The sequence below is a fragment of the Bombyx mandarina genome, chromosome 07 (assembly GCF_030267445.1).
Source record: "Bombyx mandarina strain Sakado chromosome 07, ASM3026744v2".
Taxonomy (NCBI): domain Eukaryota; kingdom Metazoa; phylum Arthropoda; class Insecta; order Lepidoptera; family Bombycidae; genus Bombyx; species Bombyx mandarina.
In genome coordinates, this window is record NC_143214.1 from 5,238,510 (window position 1) to 5,245,536 (window position 7,027).

Genomic DNA, 7,027 nt, shown 5'->3' on the forward strand with positions numbered 1-7,027 from the left:
ATGTTTTACTTCCGTTTCTATAAAATGAAATAGCGTGTGCCATATAGACTTTTCATGTATTTAGAAATGAAGGGGATATGGAATGTTGATTCACTAAATTTTATTCATTATTGCAATAAAAGATAGACGAGCGAACAGCCCAGTCTTAGTCGTCGTGGCCTAAAGGATAAGACGTCCAGAGCATTCGTATGTAGCGATGCAACGGTGTTCGAATCCCGCAGGCGGGTACCAATTTTTCTAATGAAATACGTACTTACCAAATGTTCACGATTGACTTCCACGGTGAAGGAATAACATCGTGTAATGGTGGTAGGACCTCTTGTGAGTCCGCGCGGGTGGGTACCACCACCCTACCTATTTCTGCCGTGAAGCAGTAATGCGTTTCGGTTTGAAGGGTGGGGCAGCCGTTGTAACTATACTTGAGACCTTAGAACTTGTATCTCAAGGTGGGTGGCGCATTTACGTTGTGGATGTCTATGGGCTCCAGTAACCACTTAACACCAGGTGGGCTGTGAGCTCGTCCACCCATCTAAGCAATAAAAAATAAAAAATAAAATAATAAAAATCAAACCCGCAAAATTAGGTAGTAGGACCTCTTGCGCACTGGTGGTAGGACCTCTTGTGAGTCCACGCGGGTAGGTACCACCGCCCTGCCTATTTCTGCCGTGAAGCAGTAATGCGTTTCGGTTTGAAGGGTGGGGTAGCCGTTGTAACTATACTTGAGATCTTAGAACTTATATCTCAAGGTGGGTGGCGCATTTACGTTGTGGATGTCTATGGGCTCCGGTAACCACTTAACACCAGGTGGGCTGTGAGATCGTTCACCCATCTAAGCAATAAATAAAAAAATGAGTTCGAAGCTCTCAGTATAGTTACAACGGCTACCCCACCCATCAAATCAAAACGCATTACTGCTTCACGGCAATAATAAGCGGTGTGGTGGTGCCTACCCATACGGACTCACAAGAGGTCCTACCACAAGGAACCAGTGTTCATAATGCGTAATGTAATTTTCTTAATAATTTTAAACAAAAATCTCGTTATCGTGTTGTAGAATTACCATGTGGGGAATTTTTCTTTTCTCTTTAGAGTGGAACCGTGTTGTAAAAAACCGTCCTTTGCTTTTTTTTATGGCCTTTGTAGGCAGACGAGCATACATATGGAACATGCGGTACAAAATACAGAGGGAACCGAAGTCCCTCCGCAGACCCAGAGGCTCCAAACGATCCGTGAGAATGGGATTATCGACAATCCGAACGGCTCTCTTCTGTATGGAATCAAATGGTAGAAGCTGGTATTTGGGAGTCCCGGCCCAGAGATGGGAGCAGTACTCCACGCGAGGCCGGACTTTTGCTTTATAGAGCAAAAGTCTTTGTCCAGGCGTGAAGTACCGGTTCGCTCTGTTGAGGAACATGAAATGTTACCTGTATGCCACCAGATACCTTTAATGAAATTCTCAAAAACTAAGTACTGAATCCATCGAATTTTAACTCAAGCGATTAAGATTCTACAAGCATTCTTACATAACAAAAAGTCAAAAATATTCTTTTTCCTTTGATAATAAGAACCTATTTGAGTTATTTAGATGAGTTGATAAAACAGTTCACTCAAACGCGACTTAATGGGTACAATTTACCAAAAAAATAAAGACTGAATTAAAAAAAAATATATATATAGTAGGACACGGGTTACTATAATTATACGTCGTCCGCATAGAGTTCATAATTCATTTGAATTTGTTTTAAATTGCACGTATCGCGAATGGACAGGCTTATAACAATGGTGTCGACACTTAATCTATAAGTGTCCATTGTTTTGATGTAATCTGACCGCGTTGATATTTTCCTTTTTAAACAGAATCCAGGATGTGTGGATATTTGCATGAATATTTATCATAGATACTACTGTTCCATTCGTAAAATGAATTTTAATGCATTTTTATCTGACACTATTTGAGTTAATGCGTTTAGCTCTGGCATGCTCGAGTTTTATCGGATTTTATTAATCTTTATTGCTTTCGATTTATGTTTTAAAATTTATGTTATCTTTATTGTGGTTGTTATTATGGTGAAATTTAGTCGCACTGATATACGTAAGATTTATTACTATTTTAATTAGATTGCTCTACACTACCGATTTTTATAAAGTCAAGTCGTTGTGTTTTTTTTTTCAATAGCATTTATTTTTATTAATTTAAATGGATAGCGCACGGCCTAGCTGGTATTAAGGGTTATCCAGATCTTTTTTTTTTTTCATTTATGTTAACTAATGAAATGATTAACTATCTAATGTAAAATAAGAAACAAAAGTCCCTCATTCAACTACAATAAATATATGTGGATACTAGTTTATAATTTCGGTTAAATGTTTTCGAGTTTGTGTTATTTAGAAATTGTGTTAAGTCGTCGTGGTCTAAAGGACAAGACGTCCGGTGCATTCGTATGTATCGAGGCACCGGTGTTCGAATCTCGCAAGCGGGTACCAATTTTTCTAATGAAATACGTACTCAACAAATGTTCACGATTGACTTCCACGGTGAAGGAGTAACATCGTGTAATAAAAACGAAACCCGCAAAATTATAATTTGCGTAATCATTGGTGGTAAGACCTCTTGTGAGTCCGCACGGGTAGGTACCACCACCCCGCCTATTTCCGCCGTGAAGCAGTAATGCATTTCGGTTCGAATGGTGGGGTAGCCGTTGTAACTATACTGAGACCTTAGAACTTATATCTCGAGGTGGGTGGCGCATTTACGTTTTAGATGTCTATGGGCTCCAGTAACCACTTAACACCAGGTGGGCTGTGAGCTCGTCCATCTATCTAAGCAATTTTTCTCACGTCAAATACATTTAGCGCAAGCACGTAAATCCGGGACCTCGAACCTTTGAGAGCGGTCGAATAATCCTATAAAATTTGTATTTGTTGCATCATTTTTAAGGTTTTTAATAATCTCAAAGTGTTTCCAGCAATAAATATCTGTCAAACGAACATGCGAACGCAATTTTTTAGTGATTTTATGTTCTTCACCCACTTTATAAGCGGCCCTCGCTCAAAACAAATGTCCCAAGTTAATGGCTTAGGTGTTTTCTTGTTTGTTTTTTAAATAGACTCCGAGGAGTGAGCATGAGAAGTATTGTCACTTTTTGGGCATTCTATGAGGTTAGTATTAAAATCACTAGTTATTTAGTGATACTAACTAATATTGAATTTCGCTAATTTTGTGAATACCTAAATTGGTATAACGCACCGTTGAATCTTGTTAATTCATGTATCTGAAGACTAATATTAATTACCCTTAAAGCGTCTGATAAAAGAACATAAATATTGCCATAAAAATTTTAACTTGGTGACTTTTTCCAAAGATTTTATACATTGACTTTGAAACGACCCACGAAATTACTTTTGTATAAACAGCACTTGCATCTGACATGTTTAAAGCGCTAAATAAATATGTCGTCAATTGCAAATTTTCCCACGCGACGTGTGATCGGGAAGACTTAATGAGCTATAATTTATTAATTTGTTTTCCGCTAACGAGCCGCGCTAATGTGAATACATTCAGACCTGGCCGTATGTATGTATTATGCAGTAACGAACCCAGATTGTTTTCGTTGTTTAGTTAATTGGTTTTCCGTTGAAATTCTCCGTGTAACCGTATTGGTGTTTTGACTTTACAATTCGGTGTTACGTCAGGATTAATTTTGTTTTCAGTTGGTTAAATAAATTGGATTTATCAAAGTACAATTTGTTCTCAAATGTTAATTGACGCGTTTTTAATTTTTGCTCAGTTTTACAACTTAAGGTTTCCTGGTAAACTAGTATATATGTCGACGAATATAATTTAAATTTTAGGTAGTAGTATTTATCTCTAAGTGAATACGGCATACCGATGCCATGGATCGGACAGTTGTTAGCAAATTCCACCCCTCCTGGTTGAGCCTTTGCCTCTCGATCTTGTGATACTGGAAAGGCGTCCGAGCCACCAGTAATCACTCGATCATAAAAAATACCGATGCCGTGGCAATCATGAATGCCTGGGACATTGCTTGACCTGACTTGTCATATCATGAGTGGACATCAGAATCTGAAGGTACCTACTATCGTCCTAACTATTACTGCAACAAAGCTGTCATGTGTTCTGGTACGAAGTACGGCCCGGACGGGCGGAAGTGTTTCAAGTTGGGTGGTCGCAACAACCCATGGTCATTTGGTAACGTGCGAACTTATTGTGGTACACTTCACTCACTGTTGCTTGCATAAGAGTTAGTGTATTGCGCAAACGAACGCTCTGAGATTGTGGTCAATGAATGATAAAAAAATATGTTATTTTTTGTACGTTATTACAAAGTGAAGTCGTACACTGTGTGCATTACTAATTTGTACGTTATTACAAAGTTAGGTCGTACACTGTGGGCATTACTGATAAAAATCTTACGTTACGGACGTTTTTCCCCAAAAGGAACTTCGTTCCAAAATCATATACACACAGTTTCCCACAATAAATACCTACGAAGAAACTGACTGGCATTGTCTTTTCATTTCAATTAATTACCTCCAAATTGCGCATGATCTAGAATCGAGAGCCGGACTCGCAATAAACCAGAACGCAATTTTCTCCATTAGAATCACAAAGCGAGGCTTTCTATCCTACTTTACTTTTTGCTACGTGTAATCCATGAGAAATACACCAGCACTGTTCTATTGAATAAATATTGGAGTTAAAAATTCACCGAAGCATAAATATTAAGGGCAATTCCTTTTTAAAGCATTTTTCGTCAGTACGAAAATGTACAATAGCTTTTTCCGATATTTTTCAGAGTTGGAATGTTTTATTATTGGACTTTTCACGTTTGAAGTAGTACTAGAAGTCTAGCACGAGGTCATCTCTATTCATGCCTGTCGTTAAAGGCGACTAAAAGAAACATTGTTGTTGCACTGAGGAAACATCGCGGAAGAGAGTTTGTTCAAGAGCTGGTCGGTACGCGGCAAAAAAATGTTTGGAAAAACGCACTGATCGCAGTGATTCTAGGTGGTACTCAAACAATAATAAACTCAGAGCACTCCGCATACGGTACAAAACATAAATTTCGCGTTACTGTGTTATACGTGGGCCTTAATTCCTTCCTTCCCTTCAGTTTCTTTCATCTTAAGGCACACACATCGAGATTTATATGGCTTGTTACCAGATGACAACTGCCCATTGACGTGGTGGACAATATTTTAGACTATAATCGCGTATCGCGAATTTAGCAACAGCATTGTAGTATATTATACAATTCGAGTTCAGAATTAGGTAGCATGCTATTGAATATAAAAAAATAAGAAAAAAATAATGCGTTTAATATAATATAATATAAAATATAAAATAATAATTTTTATATAATTTTATTTATATAATTAATAAATTTATTTATATAATTTCAATATAAAATAATAATGCGTTTCGGTTTGAAGGGTGGGGCAGCCGTTGTAACTATACTTGAGACCTTAGAATTTATATCTCAAGGTGGGTGGCGCATTTACGTCGCAGATGTCTATGGGCTCCAGTAACCATTTAACACCAGGTGGGCTGTGAGCTCGTCCACCCATCTAAGCATAAAATAAAAAAATTATGTCACAAATTTTGTTTTCCAGAAAAACAAAAACATTATTCTTTATGGTTTTATTCGTCAATATATATATATTAATTAAATAATTATAGAAATATATCTAATTATAAATATGTATATATATATATAGTGGGATTAATGGTGGCCCAGAGGCCTTTCCCCCTTCACAAGTAATTACGCAAATTATAATTTTGCAGGTTTGATTTTTATCACATGGTGTTATTCTTTCAGCGTGGAAGTCAATCGTGAACATTTGTTAAGTACGTATTTCATTAGAAAAATTGGTACACGTGCCAGCGGGATTCGAACACCGGTGCATCGCAAGATACGAATGTACCGGACGTCTTATCCTTTAGGCTACGACGACAGCACAGAAGCAATCAGCACAACAGATAGGTTTTAATTTTTTTCCCAGTCACTTACAATATTCATTCATTTCGCAAAAATTAAAATAAAATTACTGCAACAAACTTATTCATTAACACCGTCCTAATTAATTCAACCGTTCTATTTCTCAGTTCCATCGTGGAGACCGTAATAACTATCTACGAGATATAAATACTCATTAGAATTAAATTCAACACACATCTGTCAATTTTTTTTTGTAAAACTAATATGCATGGGATAAGGAGCAAAATCGCGTGAGACTCAATAATCTGTTGTAAAGGTCTGTAGGATGGGATAGATCACGTATGTATCCTAGGCATCAATAATTCATCGTGTCACAGGCAAATAGACAAGCTTGAAATAACAATGGATCAATGTATTGCCGGAGCTTTTTTTTCGCAAGTCATAAGCGACACAGCTTTTTCTTTTTTTTATTTGTCAGCACTAAATAACAACTAAATCAAAACATAGTTACTTTTCACTAGCTTGGGAATAACGGGACGTAACTGTACTTGCTACTTAATGCTAAACACTAAACAACTAATATTCCTGCCATATTAATGTAAAATATTCGCTAAAACGGACTATTAAATTGAATAAAACTAAGTGCTAAAAAGCTTTTAAATATCTTATAAACAATAATTAGGTCAAACAATACTCACTCGTTAATTAAAGATACTTTAGAAAAGTTTTAGATACTTTTTTAGAATAGTTAAAATGGTATTTCGAGAATAAGTACATCCCTACTTATTTGAATTTATGTCGTACAGTACATGCATACATACATAATAAATTTGAGTAACAACTTCAGTCGCTTTTATTGAATCTTATTGTCTCAGAACTACTGCACCACACTTTAATAACGATCTGTCTTTGTTTTAAGTGACGCTTTCTTCACGCCTGATATAAGTTTACAAATTACGCCACAGCAAATCAGGCTAAGCTTTTCCTGATTGACAGGCGCAGCGCCACCAGCGTATTCAGATCTGCAAGCCCTCCCGCACTCTTCCCGCACTCAGACCTAGAGGGGT